This window comes from Podarcis vaucheri (assembly GCF_965113315.1).
Source record: "Podarcis vaucheri genome assembly, chromosome: 9".
Lineage (NCBI taxonomy): Eukaryota > Metazoa > Chordata > Lepidosauria > Squamata > Lacertidae > Podarcis > Podarcis vaucheri.
This window is the reverse complement of record NC_138767.1, coordinates 8672353-8695896: the sequence shown is the minus strand read 5'-3', so window position 1 is coordinate 8695896 and position 23544 is coordinate 8672353.

Genomic DNA, 23544 nt, shown 5'->3' with positions numbered 1-23544 from the left:
AGAAACCCAGTGAGTGATCTATCAGAATAGGATATTTATAGAGTTGGATGTCTGGATGCTGTTTTAATTTTCCTCATAGGAAGCTGACTGTAGTCACACACACACACACACACACACACAAACACACACACACACTTAGAACCCATAAAGTATTTCCTGTCCAAACGGTCATTTATCATTCGAGTTGTCAACACTGCCGTTGCCAGTTAAAGAGTAATTATGGCGCATTTTGTAGCTTGATTTATTTGACTGGCATAGTCAGAGGCAACATAAACAATCCTGTTCTGGGACACATTCAAAACTTTCCGGTCGTATTTTAATATTCATGTCTCTCTTGATCTCACTAGGGGGAATCATTTTATTTTATTTTTCTTGTTTGCGATTAGAGCTTCTGTATGATCAAAAGCCAAGCCAAGCGAGTTCTTTGGTACAGTTCATTTTCATCTAGAATAAGAGGCTTATCTTAAAGATCTTCCCCCATCCCCAATCAAAAGCTCTTGATTGTATTATTTACAAGTGGCATTAACAAAAATAACATTTGCTCAGAATTAGAAAAGGCTCTGATGGAAATAGAGAAAAGAGATCTCTAGGGGAGTTCTCAATAAACTCATAGCTAAAATGGAATAACAAAAATACAACTGTGCATGGAAGAAAGGCCGGCCACCTCTACTGAAGGTCAATGACTTTTGCACAATGTTGTGTCTGGCCATTTCTCTTTCTACCCTGGGCAAACCTTTTCTTAATCAAATGTAACTAGTGTCCTTTATCTGAATGAATGAGAGTCTTATAGCCCCACCCATAAGATAACCCAGTTGGATTCAGCTAATAAATAGCAAGACGTGTCAACCAGTTATACCTAATCCCTCTGTTGAAGGTGGATGCCAAGGATCTTTTCTCCCCTGCTGATCTCAGGGATCTTCAGAGCCTCAGGACACCTCTTCATTTCAGAGACCACTTGCTAGGACCTTTACTTCCACAAGGTTAGGTGCTTTTGCCATCATAAGACAACTATCTGTTGGTTGTTTATTTTCTCAGCTATGGATTACACTTACACACTCCCCCTACATTCCCCTGTATTACCAGCCCCACCTTCTCCTACATTCCTGTTGGCTCCATGTTAGCCCTTTGGTTAAGCTTTCCCAGCTTCTTTCCTCAACACCCTTTTCCTTTTTCTTCCCCTCCTTTCCCATCTGCACCTCTTGTCCCTGCTCTGTCTTCTTCTGCTCCTCTTGCTTCCTTCACTGTTCCCTCTAAATGTTCCATCCTCTTCAGTTTGGGACTTGCTAGGGATGTGCAGCCAGCCTCTACTTCACTCTCTGGCTGTGCGCATTCCCCAGCAACTGCCACATCACCAATTCAGCCTAATTCATCACCAATTCATCACCAATTCAGCCCATGGAGTGCCAGCTGGCCAGGTTTCTACCCACCTGTCTCAGCAAGACCAGTCCAACCATAAGGCAAGGTGAGGAGACTGCCTCTGACAATCACAGGGCTAGCAGATCTGAACTCCAAGGAATACATTGCCTGCTCCTCCTCCTCCTGCTGCTGCTGCTGTTGCTGCCACCCTTGTTCCTGATGTAGATCTTCACTCACTCCTTCTTCCCTGGTACAGAGGGAGCATCATTTTGTGGTTTGCCTCAGGCGCCAAAATGTCTTGGGCGGGCCCTGCATCTCGGGATCTTCCTCTTCTCTTGACAGATCTTGCCATTACTGCTCCAGCCTGCTTGGTGTCACAGGATAAATATAATATTTCTTTCATGAAATAAGGCAGTATGCCCACAATGTTTTTTCTCTGTGCTAAAGGTATTCAGTAGCAAAACCGGGGTGAGGGTTGATATTCCCAGGTGTTCCTCCCAACATATTTATGGGGGTGTTTGTTGGACTTCTGCAAGCTCTATTTAAAAGTTTGTATTTACAGCTCAGCCATCTGGAACTGTAGTTATTTGAACATGTTTGTTCTTGAAAATTGGATTTATTAATTATCGGAATATTCAGATCGAATATAATATACAGCTGTGTTCATTATTATTAAAAGACTTTGTTATTATCCTCGCATTCAGTTTTGATTGATTTTGTACTTTGCTTTTTTTAATCAAACAGACACAATGCATTTAATGGATTTTAAGATTTTGTTAGTTGGTAAACCATCATAATTATATGTCTTATCCATCAAATTGTCTGTAGTAAAGCATTTAGAGGTTACAGATTAATCATGCTAATTTCCCCTCCATGTTGGAGCTAACAATGGCTACCACCCATGATTGGTTATGTTCCACCTCGAATGTCAAAGTTCAGTGTTTCTCTGAATTTCATTTGCTGGGAATCTCAAGGGGGGAGGATGTCAGGAAAAAGCAGCAATGCGAAAGCCAGCTGCAGGTGTCTGGAATGCAAAACAGGATGTTGATGTCTGGGACTGTACTATTGGAACAAAGGGGCAGTCTATTCAATGTACTGAGCACCGGATGTTAGCTCAGAGTGTCATCTGACCTGTACTGGAAGTACAGGAGTGGAGTTTCTACACTACTGTTGGAGTCTGGAGAGTGCAGACACGTTTCTCTGTACTGCTGGAATGACAGGAATAAAGACATGTAAATAGATTTCTGTCTGTCTCTTTACCCCTCCCTGAGGGAAGCAGGGAGGAGGGGGAGAGGTGTGTCCCTCTCACGCTGAGTGGGATCGCAGATAGTGACCTCGCCTGTATCCTGCCGGGAGACGCAGACGGGGAGGTCAAACAGGATCTCAAGCCGAATGCCTGGAGTGAGGCCAGTTACCTCTGACTGCGGCTTGAGTATCCGACACGTCCTGCTTGCAGATTTGCCTTTGGGGCATCTGGTTGCTAATGTGAGAACAAGATGCTGGACTATAGTGTGTGCTTGGCCTGATCTAGGAGAAGTCTTCTTATGGCCTGCTGAAATGGCCTGCACAGAGTATATTTCTCCATATATTAAAAGACACATAGTAAGAACCTTAACAAGCTGTGGCATTGTGGTAGTTGCCCCACATTGGCATTTGTAGTTAAAGACATATAAAGGATCTGGGAGTAATATGATAGAAAGGATGTGGTTGGGGTCTTTGTAGTAGGGCAAAGTTGAGCTTTCATTTCAGTTTTAAATTTCTGCAAAAAAAAAGAAGCTTCAAGTCTCTGGTGTTGTGGATTTCTTAGTAGACAACACAAGCACAACATTCCCCTCACAAAAATTGGAATTGGGTAGTTTATGATGGGTCCATGGTGGAAGCCATTTTCCTGGGATTCACTCCCCACCAACAACGCAAACAGAACGGGGGCAGTTATTTGGGTGAGGGGAAACTTAGCTTGGGCTGACTCAGGTCAAGATACCACCAACCACCCCAGGATAGGTTGAATCACTCAGAGTTATCTGGGGCTGTTTGTGGGTGGGGCATCAGTTGGGAAGGCTGCAGGGGTCTGATTTGCCAGTGTGTTCCCCACAGGAAATCCTCTGCTCATCAGCTCACCGGATCAGTCCACTCCAGTGGCTAGTTCAGTTTTTGTGTGCATGCACAGTCCTAGTTTCTACAAACACTCCATTCTCATTTCTTTATTACATTAGAAGGACACCTTCCAAACAAGCAAAAGCACTTGAGAAGGGTGTGATCTGGGAATAAGAGGTGTGACCTGGAGAGAGTCTTGAGGGCCAGTTGGAGAGGCCTAATGGGCCACTTTCATCTCCCCAGCCTGAGATTCCCTGCCCCTTCCCTATGGATTTTCTGATTCTTCCATTGCTGGATTCACACATGATGCAAGCCAGATGAAGCTACTTCCAAGCCTCTACCAGAGAGAATGAACTAGTCTTTTGAAAAATGCAGAACACATCCTTGCACTCTGTGACAAAACAAAACCCATTTGAATTGTCTCCAAGCAGAGGTAAACATTATTCTACAAGGGTTGTGATTGCTAAAGCATTTTAAGTGGTATGAACAACGCACCATTTGCACCGTTATCCAAAATGTCTTACATTTCAGGGAGGCTGTCTGGGTGAACAGAATATTCCAGGGTTCGGCCCTACACAGCGCCAATTATCATAATCTAGCATTGTCTACTTCTTGTACACTGGGAATTTTAGTTTCATGCATCATTCTCCATTTACAAATTGCTTTCACAAGTCTTTAAAGTGTCTCTTATTATGCGGAGTCAAAGCAAGCCCTCCCTCCATTTCCACATTAAAATAAAACACATTAGGAATCTCTTCTGCTTTTAAGTGGAGCTCTAATAAACTTTTGCAGAGTTCATTTCCCACCCCCGCATATTGAACATATTATTTCATTTATGGCTGGTTCCTTTCACCAATTTCCCAAAGTTCTGAGGCCTGGGGGACATTATCTGTTCTGTTATTGTTACTGTTATTTATTAAATGTGTACACAGCTACACAGTTGATACAGACAAAGTCTAAACTGCATAGTAAATGTGGTAAATCAGGGGCAGAGAACCGAACAGCCCAAATATCCTCCCCCCGCTGCCTCAGTTCCTTTTCCCATTCTTTGGGATTCTGTCTAGGCTACACACCAATGCCCAGGCCAGGACAGACAAAGTAAAACAAGGTGGGGTAACTAACTGAGGTGGTATTTGGTGAAGGGCAAACCGAGATCATTAGGGTGCCTGGGGTCATTGGGGATGCCCTTTAGTCTTGATATGCCCACTGAGGTGGTTCGCTGAACTGGCAAGGGCTCAGTACACTTGTCATGTTCACAAACCTAAGGTTCTTGGAGCATGAAGGAGTGCTCAGGAGTGGGGGCAGACTTGAATCATGGAATTGTACAGTTTGAAGGGACCCATGGGGTCATCTAGTCCAACCCCCTGCAATGCAGGAATCTCAGTTTCATCATCCATGACAGATAGCCATCCAACTTCTGCTTAAAAGCCTGCAATGGAAGAGATTCCACAACCACCCAAGGGAGGCTGTTCCACAGTCAAACAGCTCTTACTGTCAAAAAGTTCTTGCTGATGTTTAGTTGGAATCTCCTTTCTTGTAACTGGAATCGATTGGTTCAGGTCCTATCCTCCGGAGCAGGAGGAAACAAGCTTATTTCATCTTGTGAAAGCCTTAAAATATTTGCAGATGGCTATCATATCTCCTCCCAGTCTCTTCTTTCCCAGGCTAAACATACCCAACTCCCTCAACCATTTCTTACAAGGCTTGGTTTCTGAACTCTTTATTGTCATATTGGTTGCCCTCCTCTGATCATGTTCCAGCTTGTCATTTTCTTTTTTAAACTGAGGTGCCCAGACAGAGGATTCCAGGTGGGTTCTGATATAGGCAGAACAGAGCAGGACATTCACTTCCCTTGATCAGAACACTAAACTTACAGCTTACCCCACACCCCACAATAAACCTCCCCTTGCCCAGACCCATTAGGTAGCCCCTGTTCTTATAAATGTCTTGAACAACAATGGGTCAGTGGCAGAACGCTACCACACACCATTCGTCACTTTTTCCCAGTATGATGAGAACCATTAGTGGCCACTCTTTGGGTTTGGTCAGTCACCCAGCTACAAAACCACCTAACAATCCACAGAGATACCATGGGAGACTTTATTAAAAGCCTTACTGAAATCAAGATACACTATGTCCACAGCCTTCGACTGATACACCAAGCTTGTAACTCTATCCACAAAAGAAAACAGAATTGTCTGGTATGACTTTTTCAGAAACCCATGCTGGGTCCTAGTAATTACGGCATCCTTTTCTAAGGGCTCACAGACAGTTTAATTAACTATTCTAGGACTTTTCCTGGTATTGACATCAAGCTGACAAGTAGGTCATCACCTGGGTCTTCTTTTTTCACTTGTTTTTGAAGCTGGGAACAATATTGCCTTGCTTCTAGTCTGCAGGGACCCGCCACCCTGAAAATTCTTGAAGATTAGACAGAAGTTCTGAGAATAGTGATTCTTCCTATATTTTGGAACTTCCCTGCCCAGGCTAGATTTTTTTTTTCCCCAGTCAGTTATGCTTTTCAGTTTGCAGATCCTCCAAGATATTATATTTAATAAACATAATGCTTTAAACCACAGTAGCATCTCCTGAGTCCTTTGCAAAATATTCTTGATTGTTTTATGCCATGCCTTTGGCTATTTGTTGTTATTGTTGTTGTTCACTTATATACTGTCAGGGGATGGTTAGCTGCTTGTGCTTAAAATTGTGCCCCTTCAGAGTTTGTGCGACCCCACAAACCTCTGTGTGTGACAGAGCTCCTCAGACATGTCTGCTCTAGTCACTAGTAGAGTCTGACAGTGGCTGTCTGCGGAAGCGCTTCCAGCAAAGAAGTTCCTTAACGGAAGCGCGTCTCCTGGACTCACGACGTGGCAGCTTCCGGCGAAGCATGGGTCTCCCTGCAGTTGCTTCTGACACCTCCCCGCTATTTTCGCTCGAAGTGTCTCTCACCCCTTTCTCTCCCCTGCTGCTTCCTGCCTGGGCTGCTGCGTCTCTCTCAACATTACTGAGATCCTCCTCCAGAGACCCCGCGCTCCCCCTGCTGGTCCCTGCTTTGGCTGTTGACTCTCTCCCAGTCTCTGGGAGCCTTACCACTTCCCTTTCCTCCGATGTCAGTTCCCTGACATCCACCTCCCCTCCAGGGCCCCCCTCTCCCCCGCCCCTACTTTCTCCTCTGGGCGGTGAGGAGCTGAAACCCCTAAAAGAATCCTCTTCATCTTCAGACGTCTCGAACAATTCCCTCCATCGGTCTTCGTTCCGACTCGCTGAATCCTCCTCCACCTCGGAATCAGCGAACCCCTCCAACTCTTCTTCGTCGTCGGTGGTGGCGAAGTATTCCCTCCGGAACCTCGCCACTGGCTGGGGTTTTCTAGGGAATCTCTGATGAAAAGTTTCAATCAAAACCTCGTCATCTACATCCTCTGCCCTGACCCAGGTGTTTTCCGACTCCGGCTCCCCTTCCCACATTACCAAATACTCTACTTGCTCTCCCCTCCACCTGGAATCGAGAATCTCCGCTACATGGTAGCTGTGTTCTTTTTCCTCCATAGCTGGTCCCCTATTGACCCTCCCCTCTCTGTCCCCTATATACGGTGACAGCAATGATCTGTGGAACACTGGGTGCAACTTCATGTGGTTCGGTAACCGGAGTCTGAAAGCCACTGGGTTGACCTGTTGCGTGACTTCAAATGGGCCCAGTCTTTTGGGTCTTAACTTCTTACAACCTCCTTTAAATGGTAACCCTTGGGTGGACAGCCACACCTGGTCCCCCACCCTAATGCTTTCCCCTTCCCTTCTGGTTTTGTCTGCCTGCCTCTTATATTCCTCCTTCGCCCTGTTTAAATTAAGTTGGAGCTGGCGATGGATCGCTTCCATTTCTTCAACGAACTGTTCTGCGGCAGGAACGCTCCAGTTCTCCCCCTCCCCCCCTGGGAAGGCTCGGGGATGACACCCGTGATTGGCCAAAAAAGGGCTCATCCCCGTGGACACGTTCTCTGCATTGTTATAGGCAAATTCTGCCAACGCCAGCTTCTCCACCCAATCATTCTCTCTGTCATTCACATAACACCTCAAATATTGCTGGAGGACACCATTAACTCTTTCCGCCTGCCCATTGGTTTCTGGATGACGGGCAGTGGAAAAATTCACCTCTACATGCAATAAGCTCATGAGCTTCCTCCAGAACCTGGAAGTAAATTGTTTCCCTCGGTCCGAAACCACCCTCAAGGGGGCACCATGCAACCTAAACACATTTTCCACAAACAATTTAGCGGTTTCTTCTGCTGTGACCGCATGTGAGCAGGCTATAAAGTGGGCCATCTTGGTTAACAGGTCTACCACAACCATAATGGCTGTCTTCCCTTTGGACCTGGGCAGATCAGTCATGAAATCTATTGCCACTGCCTCCCATGGTCTTTCCGGCGTGGGTAGTGGTTCTAATAAACCTGCCGGTGCCCGCCTCTCCCCCTTGGCTCGTTGACATCGGTCACACCCTCTCACATATTCACGCACATCTTCCCTGACCTTGGGCCACCAGAATTCCCTGGTAACCAGCCACATGGTTTTGTGTTGCCCAAAATGCCCTGCTGTGGGGCTATCGTGCAGTTGCTTGAGTACCTTTTCCCTCAATTCCCCTTCAGGTATGTATAACGCTCCCTTGTAGTACAACGCCCCGTTTCTCTCCTCAAAACCCCCGGGTTTGTCTCCCTCCCTCCTGAGACCCCTGAGTTTGTCCTGGGCGTATTCATCCTGCACCGTTCCCTCTACCAGTTCCCTTTGCCCCACCAAAGCCGCCCCACACACCCAGCGGTCCTCGGGAATAACATGGGTCTCTTCGGGTGCACCCTCTCCCTCCAAATATTCAGGTTTGCGTGAGAGAGCGTCCGCCCTAACGTTCTCCGGGCCTGGTACGTAACAAATCTCAAAGTTAAATTTGGAGAACTCCTGGGCCCATCTCAACTGCCTTTGGTTGAGCACTCGCGCAGTTCTCCAATACTCTAGATTCTTATGGTCCGTGCACACTTGCACCTTCTGTTGTGCACCAATTAGTAGGTGCCTCCATCTCCGGAAGGCCTCATAAATCGCAAGAAGTTCCCGGTCGTGCACCGTGTAGTTTCTCTCAGATTTGTTCAGCTTTCGCGAAAAGAAGGCACACGGTCGCCACTCTGACCCCTCCTTCCCCGGCTGCAGAAGAAGCACCGCCCCTATGGCTCTGTCAGAAGCGTCTGTTTCGACCCTCAGCTTTTTTTGTAAATCCACATGTAGAAGTTGTTCGTCAGAGGCGAAGGCCCTTTTCAGTTCCTCAAACGCTCGCTCCGCCTCCCCCGTCCAAACAAACTTCTTTTTGCTGCTGAGACAGTCCGTGATGGGCGCCGTCAGGTGGGCGAAGTTTCGGATGAACTTACGATAAAAGTTTCCAAACCCTAGGAACCTCTGCACATCCTTCTTGGTCTTGGGTGTTTTCCATTCCAGCACCGCTTGAACCTTGCCGGGGTCCATGGCCAACCCCTTGTCTGACAAGCGGTACCCCAGGAATTCCACCTCCTTGGTATGAAACTGACACTTTTCCAGTTTCACCCACAGTCTGTTGGCTTGCAGCCTGCTCAACACTTCTCTGACGTCTCTCACATGTTGCTCCTCATTCTCCGAATACACCAACACGTCATCTAAGAAGGCCACGCAATTCTTGTAGAGCAAAGGCCCCAGTACATGGTTCATAAAGGCTTGAAAACACGCGGAGCCTGTTTGTAATCCAAAAGGCATAACGAGGTATTCAAATGCCCCCAAAGGGGTGAACATGGTGGTCTTCCATTCATCCCCTTTCCTTATACGTATCAGGTTGTACGCCCCCCTTAGGTCCAGCTTTGTAAAAATCTTTCCTTTTCGCACCCTGGTCAAAATATCATCAATCCTGGGCATAGGAAAAGCCGCCGGCTCTGTCACTGCATTTAGGGCCCGAAAGTCACATACCAGCCTCGGCTTGTCCGTGTTTTTTTTATCCACAAAAAACACTGGGCTACCCCCCGCTGCCTTGGACTCTCTGATGAAGCCTCTCTTCAGGTTCTTGTCAATGAACGCTCGCAACTCCTGCATCTCCCTGTCTGACATGGCATACAACTTGCCTACAGGAAGCTGTGCTCCAGGGAGTAAATTGATCTGGCAATCAAAGGGCCTATGCGGGGGTAGTTGGTCCGCTTCCTTCTCGCTGAACACGTCGCTGAGATCAGCATACTGTGGTGGCACCTTCCCCTTCTCCATCACTTCCGTCCCTGCTAGGGTGGCTTGGGCCCCTGCTGACCCCTTTTCCGCCCTGCAGTGTTCTAAGCAGTGTGCGGAACCGAAGGAAACCACTCTTTGATGCCAGCCCACCAGCGGATCATGTAGGGCTAGCCAGCTCATTCCCAAAATAATGGGAGCGCCTCCCAAGGTGGCCACATTAAACGCTATCAGTTCTGTGTGCCTTGCCACCCTCATTATCATTGGGACGGTCTGCAAGCTGACGCCTCCTCCCAACAGTTCCCTGCCATCAATCGTGGTCACCTGCAGGGGGTTGCTTAAAGGGATAGTCTGTATCTGGTGCTCAGCAGCAAACTCCTTGCTCATGAAATTGCAGGAGCTGCCTGAGTCCAACAGCGCCTTTATTTTTAGGGGGTGTCCATTTTGCAGCTCTAGCGACACTTCAATCACTAGAGCAGGTCGAGGAGCTTCTGGCACTGGCACTTGGGGAAGGGGCACTTTCACTGCTCTTTGGCCTGGCTGCAGTGCCCTGCTGGCAACCAGGCGTTGGCTTTTACCTGCTCCGTTTCTCCCTGCTCTTCCCCCTCAACAGCTCCCACCATCCCTTGCCATTCCTTCCTCTGGGGGCAGACTCTGGCAAAGTGGCCTGGCTGTTGGCAGAGATAGCATTTCCGGGCTCCCTTTCCCTCCTTCTTCGCCCCCTCACTGGGCTTTGAAACTGCGCGCGCGCGGGCTGTTCCGATTTCCATCGGCTCTGCCGGCGGGAAAGCTGGCTCAGGAATGTCTGGAATGCGTAACTCCTTCCAACGTTCCCCTCTCCCTTCCCGCCTCTCCAAGGCTCTTGCCTCCTGGCGCGCTCCAATGGTCAGCGCAGATTTGGTCAGCTGATCCATAGACCCCGCCCTGGGGCTCCTGGCCAGCTCGTCTTTCACAGCTGAAGAAAGACCTTCTTCAAATAGCATCTGAATGGGTGCCGCCGATAAATCCCACCCCAATCTGTGAATCAGCATGGTAAATTCAGTCCAGTACTCACGGACAGATCTGCTTCCCTGCTTGCAAGCCATTAGCTGTCTGCGTACCACCCCTTCCTCAATATCGCTGGAAAACATGATATCCATTGCACGAAAGAATTTCATAGTGTCCTTTAGGATATCGTTGTGCGTTGCCATCAGGGGTCGAACCCAGTCCCGCGCCCCCTTCTCAAGATGCCCAATTACGAACGCAACTCGCGATTCCTCATCAGGGAACTCATCAAACTGCACATTCAGAGCATATTGCATCTCAGTCCTAAAGGCATGGTAATCCTTGGGGTCCCCCCCAAACTTCTGCACCAATCCTGGTACCTTTCTGGGGAACTGAGTGGTTCTCCCCTTTTTGTCAGCATCCTGAGCCCTTCTCTCCTCGAGCCTCGCCGTCTGCAGCGCAAGTTGGACCTCCAGAGCTTGATACCTTTCTTCCAAGCTTGGACCAGCTCCAACCCCTGCGTCTCCGGTTCCGACTGGGTTGCTCATGATGCTTTCTCCTGCACAGGCAGCGTACAGAGACTGTCAGACTGCTGTCAGGGGATGGTTAGCTGCTTGTGCTTAAAATTGTGCCCCTTCAGAGTTTGTGCGACCCCACAAACCTCTGTGTGTGACAGAGCTCCTCAGACATGTCTGCTCTAGTCACTAGTAGAGTCTGACAGTGGCTGTCTGCGGAAGCGCTTCCAGCAAAGAAGTTCCTTAACGGAAACGCGTCTCCTGGACTCACGACGTGGCAGCTTCCGGCGAAGCATGGGTCTCCCTGCAGTTGCTTCTGACACCTCCCCGCTATTTTCGCTCGAAGTGTCTCTCACCCCTTTCTCTCCCCTGCTGCTTCCTGCCTGGGCTGCTGCGTCTCTCTCAACATTACTGAGATCCTCCTCCAGAGACCCCGCGCTCCCCCTGCTGGTCCCTGCTTTGGCTGTTGACTCTCTCCCAGTCTCTGGGAGCCTTACCACTTCCCTTTCCTCCGATGTCAGTTCCCTGACATATACTTTCTTTTTATTTGTGTTAAACTCGCAATGTCCCCCATCAGGAACTCTGGAGAGCTTCTGCCAGTCAGTGTGTAGACAATAGAGGGACCAATGGTCTGGCTTAGTATAAGGTGACTTCCTATGTGCCTAATATTGGAAATAGGAGTGTTGGCATTGCCACTATATTTACCTTGAATGCCACATGGTTGATTCATTTTTTCATCTCCTTTGCAGGAATGATTGGATTCCGTCCCCCTTCCATACACAGAGAGCTCGGACAGTTCCCTTTGCAACGCCACCTAAAAACTCATTACTTTCCAATCTATGTTTGTTTGTCGTCACCTTCCTCTTTTTAACAAAGCTGCTGTTAAAATTGATGCTTTCATGTTTCTCTCTGTATTAAGGGAAAGGGTGAATTGCATAGCACACTCGGTATTAGAGATGAGAAACACAGATGACATTTTCTATTCACTGCCAGCTAATCCACCTGTGAGTATAAGCATCTAATCCTTTTTAAAGACCTTCCCATTGGAAATGCTAAGCTGCATGTTTTCTTATTAATGGAAAAGCACTTCTCTTTCATAGCATTGTAATTATAATTTTTTCCCCTTTGCATTTTTATCATGAATCCAGTTGACCCCTCTTAGGCTAGACTCCTCCTATGAAATGCAGCTTGAGTTCACTGGGGCTTCACTTAGAACAACAATGCTTAGAACTGGGTTGGTGCTTGTCAATCACATTAGTGGCATCCAGATCAACTAAACATTTCTGTTTCTGTTTATGCCCTGTTGCAGTGATGGAGAAACTTTTTCAGTAAAAAAAAAAACATTCTTTCCTGGGCAACCTTCCACGGGCCATGTACCATTGGTGGGCAAGGCCAGAGGCAAAAGTCAGAAGAACCACTGGTGTAAACCTTACCTTTGTACAGTAAGCTGTTTTATTCACATTCACACATCTGTTTCTATCCTCAGTCAAGGCAAGCTGTGGTGTAGCATGAGTTGCCAGCACCCAGGAAATGGATGGAGTTTGCATGCTCATTCAACTGCATAATGACACCCATGGCACCCAGGAGATTGCAGTTTCAGAGATAAGAAAAGAAGAGTCATTCCATTGTCTGGAGAGATCACTTCCTGATTCACATGGAGAAGCTGTTTTCAATGGTGATCAACAATGGATGTACACAACTGAACTGAGGCAGCACTGGGTGTTGAAATTTTGTGCCCTTAACAATTTTGCGCCTGGGGCAACTGCCCCTGTGCTCCCCCCATGACCCCTCCTGTAGCAGGTGCACAGGGAAATTAAATGTTATGTGCATCTGCAGCAGCACAACTGGATGCCTTCATCTGCCCCAGCTGCAACAAAACATGTCTCTCTCGTATCGGTATCTACAGTCACAGCATGTGGTTTGACTTCACCCCCAAAGGCACACTCCTCCATTGTCCATTGAGACAGATGGATACCAACAATTTATAAGCATTTATATATTGCTCAGTATTTCTCCAAGCAATGTCTGTTTCATTTTCTATCAGCCAGCCTTGGCCAAAGCCTACAAATGCTTCTTCCATCAGAAAGTAGGTACCATCATTTCAAAACAAGCTGATCCTCTCAGTGCTTCCTCATAGAAAGCTGAAGGTAAGAATATTGTTATTGTATGTTCATATACACACTCAAATTGCATATGCTTATTTTTGTATGCAAAGTTTATGATAATGTTTTTGTTTCTTCAAGAAAAAAGTATTATGCTTTTGGATTCACATTCAAGTTATTGTTCTGTACACTTTATCTGCCACTAAAGAAGACTTACTAGTCAAAATGTGTCTGGCTGCTGATATTGCCTTTGGAGAATATCTGTTTCATGGGCATGTTATATCATTTTAATTGATTTGCATATGCACAGGTATTCAACGTGTCACTGTAATTACGTATCAGGATGAATCTATTGGCCATGGAGCTATGATATTGCTTTTATAAAGTTATCATTTTAAAGTTACTTTATGCATCAGTGGCTACTAGCCATGTAGACTATGTTCTAACTCACTATCAGAGGCAGTACGCTCTGAATACTGGTTGCTGGGAGCATAAGTGGGAAGAATGCTGAGATGTTCTCAGCTTCCCAGAGGCATCTGTTTGGCCACTGGAGGAACAGGATGGTGAGCTAGATAAGTCACTGGCCAGATCCATCAGCAAGGCTCTCCTTATGCTACAGATTTATATTTAATGCATAGACTACCAGTCTTATCCTAGGATAATCATGTGATGAGACCTCCCCACATAAACACACACACACATACTCAAGATTCCCGTGAAAGGGGGCAAATCCATCAGCCAGCTCAGAGGATTGGGATGTGAAAGAACAGAAATCTCAGTGTTTTAATATATAAGTGTCATTGTATTTTGATTGAGACGGCTTAGGCTTCCCTGGAGCTCTGGCGGTTTACATTTAGCTGAGAAGCTTCCCCTCTTTTAAACAAAAGTTTTGCTTTATTCTTCTTCTTTGTTTGTTTGTTTGAAGAGGAAAAACACACACTGCACATTCGTATGCATTTGGGGAATAGAAGCGCTGCTATAAAATATCGATCTTTATATCCACAGTATGTTCCTGGCAATGCAAACCATATAAATGAATTCAAATGTCGAAGCTGAAATTGTATTTTCCATCCGACACGGTGCCGGTTCCTCGTGCCGTTAGATGCTTAGGGACCAAACACTGCTTGGTTTATTGTTATGCAGAGTGCTTCTGGTATAGTGTATGCGGGCTATTGTTTGGGAAAACACCCAACTCATGCAAAAGCCATGCCCCATAAAAGCTGCATATGCAGCATTAGGGCTTTTGACATCTGACTCTCCCAAAATTAGTTTCTCTCTTTGGGAGCTCCAACTCAAATCTCAGCAAAACATCATTTCGATACTGACACAATGTCAGAACTGCTCTGTAGACAGGAAACCCAGGAGAATCAGTAACAGTGAAGATGGATGCGTGTTGTGGGAGGGGAGAAGATAAGGCTGGGGGAGAAATTCCATTCAGTTCACATTTAAAGGAAAATCCACCCAATCAGCAAAAAACACATACCGTATTTTTCGCTCTATAAGACACACTTTCCCCCTCCTAAAAAGTAAGGGGAAATGTGTGTGCATCTTATGGAGAGAATGCAGGCTGCACAGCTTTCGCTGAAGCCAGGAGAGCAAGAGGAATCGGTGTGCACCAATCCCTCTTGCTATCCTGGCTTCAGGGATAGCCACCCAAAGCCTCCTAAGTGCAGTGGGAGTGGGGTTCTGTTTCTCCTGCCGCTTTGCTGAAGGGGCGTTGCGCAGTGCCCCTTCAGCAAAGCGGGAGGAGAAATGGAGCCCATTCCGTTTTTCCTCCCGCTTTGCTGGAGAGCAGCTGAGCAGAGAGGGAAAGACTATATTTTTTCTTGTTCTCCTCCTCTAAAACTAGGTGCGTCTTATGGAGCGAAAAATACGGTATGCTCATGAAAACAATGTACTAAAGTGCATCATTTTAGGCAAAATTGGTTAAAGAGAATGTGTGGATTAGGCGAAATTGCATGCTAAAATATGAACACGTGGAGAGTAGAATTTAAGATTTTAAGAAATGAGATAATTCATTCCTGAACTAAAAAGTGAAACCGGGACTAAATAAGAACATAAGCAAAGCCCAGCTGGATGAGGCCAAGCACCCATTCTGCCCAGCAACCTGCTCCCATAGTGGCCAAACAGATGCCTATGTGAAGCCCAGAGGCAGGGCCTGAGTGCAACAGCTATCTCTGTGCTTGTGATTCCGGCAGCTGGTATTCAGAAGACTACAGCTTTCAACAGTAGCCCTTGAAAGGGAATCATCCATGAATTCATCCAATGCCCTATTATAGCTCTATGGCTAACTGGTGCAGTGCCAGCAAAAAATCTGCTATGAATGGATGGGGGGGGAGAATATTCCCCCCCTCCCCAATTTGGCATTCAGAAGAGAGTGCCAATGCACTAGTGCGTTTCAGTCTCAACTCCACCAATTAACTAGTGTCAGGGGCAATTTTAATTGGTGATTAAACTTATCACTGATAATTCTACTGATGAAACCAATTAAAACTTGCAGCAGCGAGGACACTAATGCAGGGCAGTGGGTCATTTGGGCTATGCATCACTGTTTAAAAGTTCCTTTAAATGTATTAGTTCATCTCACCTCATTGAACTGTCTCAATGGCTTGGATAACCAGGGCTTTTTGGCTACAGTCCATTTTCTGCAGAACTATAACAATTTTAAAATGAGATTCTTAGAAAATATTTACCTGGGAGTTGGAAATGTTAGGTGGAACTGCACAAAGCAAGCTCTATAAGGATGGTGCCTGTTTCTTAGTATTGTATTAGTCATTTCCCGTTATTTTAATTGCAAAGGTGGACATGGGTTCTTTGTTCTATTACACGGCAACCGTTATTCATCTAAATGCAGAGTTGAAGTTTAGAGAGCCTCCTGATTTCAAGGGGTCAGGTTCAAAGGGAAAGATGCAGCAGCCAGATTAATCTTGATTGAAGTAGGATGAGGTAAAAGCAATCTGTAGCCAGTAAAAGATACTTGGAGCAGTGACTAGAAGCTGAACAATGGCTCTTATATTTTACTTATTGAATTCTCAAGAACGAAGGCACTTTGGTGACCAGGCAACCTAGGTATTCTTGGTTAAGTTGGATTATCCCTGGATGAAACTGGTGACCTGGGACAGGGCCTTTTATGTGGTGACCCCTCAGTTGTAGAACGTTCTCCTCCCTGACACATAGCTGGCACTGACATCTGACCTTCTTTCACCAGCAAATGACAATGTACCACTTAATTCGTACTTTTTATGAGGGACCAACTGAAGTGTAATCTTGATGTGAGCTTTTAGTCTGCTGCATTTGTTTTTATTGCTGTTCCCCAGTGTTTATGCATTTATTGTTTGAACTGCATTTTATTCACTCCCACCTATCTTAGGGCAAAGATCTACATCTATCTAATAAACAAAGGTTACCTATTTCAGTCCCGTTTCAGACTTCGCTTTAGCATGAACACCATCCTGGTTGCTCTGATGAATGGCCTGTGTCAGGAAGAGTGCAGTCTTGGCCTTACTACAGTGGCCAATGCATTGGTAACCCCAAGACCGGTTTATTTCAATGTGTTCTGTGTGGTGCTGTCGCTCTAGAAGCTGCAGCTGGTGAACAGTGCTGTGGCTAGACTGTGGACTAACCTTGTGGAATGGGGAACCTCAGGCTGTGTGTCTAAATTTGGACCTCCTACCTCCTTAGGACTCCCTTAGGACTCTATCCAAGCCACGCACCATCACAAGCTACGTCATCAGCCCTGTTCTGTTTGGTTGCAAAGTGCCTTTGAAGCTATGATGAGCTTTCCATTTGCCAAGATGAAAGGTAGAATTCTGTAAGTGTGGAGAAACTAGCCTACTGTATAAAAAGTCAAATTCACATCCTTTCCAATTTTGGCTTTTGCCTCTGGCCCTGTCCACCAATGACATGTGGCTCCTGGAAGGTTGGCTGGAAGGGAATGGTGCTGTCAGGTTGAAAAAAAGTGTTCCTCACCCCTGGTATAGCACCACTTCTAAAACAACGGCACAGGATGCCAATTTAAGTCAAGGTCAGGTTTAAGGTTTTGCTGATTAAGCATAAAACACTAAACTTAGGAGCAGACTGCTTAAATGAGCACCTGATCACCGAGATAAGCAAGTGAGACCTTCCTGGTTATACCACAGTGTAGAGTAGTGTTTCCCAAACTTGGGTCTCCAGCTGCTTTTGGACTACAACTCCCATCAGCCCTGACTAGCAAGACCAGTGGTCAGGGATGATGGGAATTGTAGTCCAAAAACAGCTGGAGACCCAAGTTTGGGAAACACTGGTCTAGAGACCCTTGTCTTGAGGAGTTCAGGGGGGGGGCCTTTTCTGTTGAGGCTCCCACCCTATGGAACCACCTCTCCTCAGATATTTAAATAAACACAAAGAGTGATGTGCTTTGGCTGATTTTTGGAAACATACTGACAGTAATTACTCAAACTTTTAGGGCCCATTAGTTTGTTTTGCAGCATTTTGTTGGCCCTGGATGCTCCTGTATCTATTGACTGTTGTCCATTGTATTGATTTGAAGGATCTTGTATTTTGGTTGGTTGGAACCACTTTAACATTTTTTGAATGGTATGTGGTTTATAAATGGTTGAAATAAAGAAACAGAGGAACCCTGCTCATTATTCTAAACCTCAAGGTGACTTTCAATGCCATCAGCCATGGTGTCTTTCTGGAACAAGACTCCAAGTTGAGAACTGGAGGCATGATGATTTAATGGCTCAACTCCACATTGAGGGGACAATTCCAGAGGGTACTGCTGGACAATTGCTGCAAAGTCTCAATAAATTTATGTGTGGTTCTTCTCACATAATGGAAGCCAGCATGGTGTAGTGGTTAAGAACGGTGGACTCATACTCTGGTGAACTGGGTTCGCATCTCCATTCCTCCACATGCTGCTGCTGGGTGACCTTGGGCTAATCACACTTCTCTGAAGTCTCTCAGCCCCATTCACCTCACAGAGTGTTTGTTGTGGGGGAGGAAGGGAAAGGAGATTGTTAGCCGCTTTGTGACTCCTTAAGGGGAGTGAAAGGCGGGATATCAAGTCCAAACTCCTCCTCCTCCTCTTCCTCCTCCTCCTCCTCCTCCTCCTCCTCCTCTTCTTCTTCTCCGTTATCGCAGTGACTTTTCATTCATTCTCCACACCTCTTCTTATTGAGTACTTGGAAGGAATACCATTCTTATTCATGTTTTATCTTAAGTCAGGGGCTTTTTTCTAGGGGGAACACAGGGGTACGCACACCCCTAAACATTTTGTGGATCTAAGTTTGGCCTCATTGAGGGGCAGTATTTCAATATGAGTAGGAAAATGAGAGTACCCCTAAACACGTTTTTAAAAGAAAAAAAAGTACTGCTTATGATCACATCTACACCACGCATTTAAAGCACATAGCTCCCCCCAGTTCCTGGGAACTGCAGTTTCTCAAGGGTGTTTAGAATTGTAGTTCTGTCAGGGGTGAACTACAGTTCTCAAGATTATTGGGGGAATTGTATACTTTAAATGCATGTTGTGGATGTGAGCTATATCTCCATAGTTAAATGGGCCAATGATTACTCTTTTTAAAAACAATGAAACTCCCCCCACCCAATGCCCCTGTCAAAAATCTTGCTGTGTAAGACCACTTAGCTTTTATTCCAGCCAATAAAGGTTTTTCTGCCCTGTTTTATAAAGGGCAATCTCTCAAACTAGGAAAGCTAATGTTTACTTTCCTGTATTAAGATCTGTAAATGAGAAACACAATTTGAATGCCTTAATAGTATTAGTATTATTATTTCCATTTTCAATATTAGTATGTGTGTGTGTGTGTATATATTCCCTTTGCAGCAGCAGACCTCTAGAAATGCTATAAAATCACTATTTGCACATTTATAGCATTTCAGAGTGCAATAATGCAGGAAATGAATACAAAATCAGAATATTTGGGAAGATTAAGATAATCGCTTTTATTATTTCCTAATATAATTCCATCATATATGTCTGGGCATGTGTGGGTGCGCACACGCACACACACAGTTTTTCTTTTCTGAAGCTGCTGGAGAAGATGAAAAATAAAATAGCAGGCAAGAACTTAATCAAATGGCTCGTGAAAATACTGAAAGGAAAACATCCCTGAGGATTATTGAAAGATTTGAAAAGTTTACTCATTGGAAAACAAACTGTTTGATGGGGGGAACATGCCATGAATACAGATTGGAAAATTAAGGGGAATGAGCTGTATGTATATCCAGATTCATCTCTATCTATATATATCAAATCACTGCACAAAGGCATTGGGAGATCATTATTTTAATGATTTCCCAAATGCTGAAGATATAAATATGAACTAGGAAACAGATTTTTGCCTGCCAAATATTCTTTCATCTAAATGCGAATGCAAACGATTGAGATGATATATAGCTCCGCATTATTGATAAACCCAGAGTCTGATATAAAATATATTCTGCAACTTTTAGCACCCAAGGTGTCTTTTATGCCACTGTTAGGAATTTCTGTGGCATATAATGAATGGCAGATATGAACTTTTGAGGGCTGCTTACAAAATGTCAACTTAAATAAAAGTGTGTGCTATTTGGCCTTTGCCTCAGATGGCAAAATGTGTTGGACTGGCCTTGCCAGTCCTTTTATGCCTCAAGGAAACCGCTTCCAGGAAACTGCTTCCAGGCTTCACCCACCACTTCAGAGTCTTAAAGGGACAACCCTCTGAACTTAAGGTAGGTACTCCTCCTTCGTTCCATAGTCTCCCTCCTACTGCTCTCCCTGCACTTCCAGACTGGTGATGCCCAGTGAGGTGCTGCTGGTTTTTCAGGCTCAGAGGAAGGTGCCTGTTGAGGTCCACACTCTAATTCTATAGGCCCCAGTGGTCTTTAAGTTTTCTCTGGGGGCTTCTGTCCAAAAGTCTTAAGTGCAATGGCATCTCTGTCTCCAGCAGTCAACCCTGAGCCTGACCGAGCTCCTAAGCTGGTGCCCCATAGTATCTGACTTTGTGGCCTGGTGACTACTAGATCCAGGGTAGGCAGGACGATATATCATCAGCTAAACATCACGATATACAGATATATCACAATGTCTGAAATAAGGGTGGAACTATGTACAGTGGTACCTCGGGTTAAGAACTTAATTCATTCTGGAGGTCCATTCTTAACCTGAAACTGTTCTTAACCTGAGGTACCACTTTAGCTAATGGGGCCTCCCACTGCCGCCGCCATTTCTGTTCTCATCCTGAAGCAAAGTTCTTAACCCAAGGTACTATTTCTGGGTTAGCAGAGTCTGTACCTTGAAGCGTCTGTAACCCGAGGTACCACTGTAGATGCATTGGTTGGCTTCACGGTTTTTCCCACATTGTGATTTTTGCATAGCATGCACATACGCATGTGTGGACACACATTATGATTCTCAATATATTGCCGTGTCAAAAATTTTGAGATCAGTATCATGATATGGACTTGAAACCAGTTTTGGATGATATATCACCCAGCCCTAACACACATCATGATTTGGGATATATTGCCTGGTCAAATTATGAAACCAATATCACAATATGGACTTCGGTTTGGGGTAATCCAGGGGTTATAAACCTGTAGCAGAGAGTGCCCAACAGGAAACTCCCTACTGCAGCCAATTCCAGTGGGGCTCTCTGATGGTGAGGCCCATTGGCGGGTTCCATGTCCCTGAAAGTAATGTTTGAAATCCCAGAATTTTGTGAGTGCGTGCTCTACCAATGATCTACTGTCCTTCTCCACAATGGCTTTCTGCCTAGGTAGTCACTTTCCTTGGTATTATTCTTGGGGAAGGCAAACTCACAGCAGTGGCTGATGAAGAAGCAGTGGCCTTTGCTAGACACTTCTGAGAGCAGGTATGTCTCTCCTGCCAAGGGTCATGCCATCTTCCCAAGAATCTTCCCAAGAAATGTGGCAGGTAACCTTTTGTGAAGATGCTTGTGTCAAGCTCAGAGGAGGTTTCACCAACCAAGGGCTCTTTATTGTGGCATACTAGTAGCTCTTGCACTGTACAAGGTATGGAAATGATCCTCAGCCTCAACCCCGCTGGGCAGAACACACCCACTCAGGCACCACCAAGATAATATTCACCTTTATTGTTTTAAAAGCAGCTCAGCTGCTAAGCACTGTGGTGCAGTAATTAAGGTTTAAATGAACAAATCCTGTCTGCAGGCTTGCAATCAAGAGAAAAGACAAGGAGAGTGAGGTACATACAAAAATAAAAGGATGGGAGGAGAGGAAATAATAAGAGGTTAAAAGGCAGCAAGAACATGCAGTCACTGCTTAAATACTTCTGAGGAATGAGAGTGGCAGCATTCAGCCAAGCCATTGAGACTGAGGTCTCCTCAGATGAGAAGCTCAGGGAGCAGGACACAGGAGATGTTCACACTGCCAGCAACTCTGAGGAACTAGATAACTTGGAACACAGGAAGCTGCCTTACACTGAGTCAGGCCATTGGACTATCTAGCTCAGTGTTTTCCAAACTGACTGACATCTCTAGAGCTTCAGACATGGTTCTCTCCAAGCCCTACCTGGAGATGCCATGGTCCATGCAGCTGATATAGAGACTGGTCATCCACACACCAGCTGTCTGGGTTCATCTCAGACTCCTCCCACTTTATTTCCCCAGGAGGGACAGGATCAGAAGAGGCAGTGAGCCTGGCAAGTGTTTCAGAGTCATCACCAAGTGAGGTTATTCAAGCAAAGGAGGAACCACCTGGAAATATATTCTTGGATCAGGGAAGAAGAAGAAGAGGAGGAAGAGGAAGGAAGGAAGAGGGAGAGGGAGAGGTAAAAGAAAAGAAGAAAAGTGTTTAATGTCAGAACAGGTTTTGCAGCTATGAAAAAGTAAAATATAAACATCTATAATTAAGATACACCTGGTTGGCATTCAACTGAGTATGCACAGATAGGCCCATTGAACTCAACACACCTAAAATAGCCATGACTAACATAACTCCATTGATTTCAATGGGTCTGGTCTGAGGGTGACTTAGTTGAATGCTACCCAATAATGCTAAGCCACTCAAACATTAAAATATAAACATTAAACATTAACACGTCTTATGAAGCCCTGCCCTGTCCCCCAAATTTCAAATTCTCTTCTTTCAATCTTTAGCAACCTTTTAAAGTTTCAAACAGAGGTCCTTTTAAGTAAACCATGTCTTCCTTAAAAATAGCCAAAGGATATGTATAAATGCACATGGGTGTCTGAATAAGATTTAACAGTCTAAGAGATTTTCCTTTTCTCCTGCCCTGGTGTTAATTCTCCTCATTTACAAGGCTATCCCCTCAAGAAATGTCACAATGAGGAAGCCAAGAGGATTCTTTCACTTATATCCATTGTTCAGTGAGACACACTTTAATGCCAGTTTGGGTAATTGGGACACAGCAAAATTTAAATAGGAAGCCCATTTCTGTTACTGAATCCACTCCCTTAATATTGTTTCAGAATACACATTTAGAAAGAATATCTCACAGGCCAGATAAAAATAGCACAATGTGTGCATAGGATAATAGCTCCAGTCTTGAGATACCCTCAATTCACTCATGTGAATGACTTTAAATCCAGAGCGGGGGTGGGGGAAGGATTCAAATCAGGAGAATATGAACATTTCCCCACCAAAAGGTGGTCCTGTTTAGACAAAAGGCAGTACAATTCACAGATTTCAGCTGACCAATCTTCAATAGGAAGAGGAGACAACTGTGGTCAAACTATGGCTGCAGGTTTGCCACTGCTGCCCTAAACCATGAATTGTGGTTTGTCAGCTTCCCTCCCCACTATCCAATATTCCTACAATTATTGTACATGTTGGGCTTGCCATTGCTGCAGTTGAGATAAGTATATTCCTTTATTAGTAATAAAATAATTGACCTTGGCCATTGCTCTTCCCCATGCTTCCCCAGCATGGATGCATGCAGGTTGCTACAAACCATAGATTATGGGAGCATGATAGAACATGGGGAGCAAATCCTCCATAAATATGAATGCATTCCCCAGCTTTAGATAACACATGAACTAATTAAGTTTGTTGACTCTTGATTAATTGAAATAGCCCTGAATTTACCATATTCAGTATCAGCAATCCTTTATTAGTAATGCCTAAATAAACCTGGCTTAGAGCAGTAAAAATAATGAAGTACAAGGGGATGAATAATTAATATACAGTAACGTGCTGCCTGCACATTAAATGTGTTTGGGGGAAGATTGAATAAGTCATTTGGCTTGAACTTTGTTGTTGTTTAAAAAACGTCTCCACCCTAACACTGTGGTTGGTGG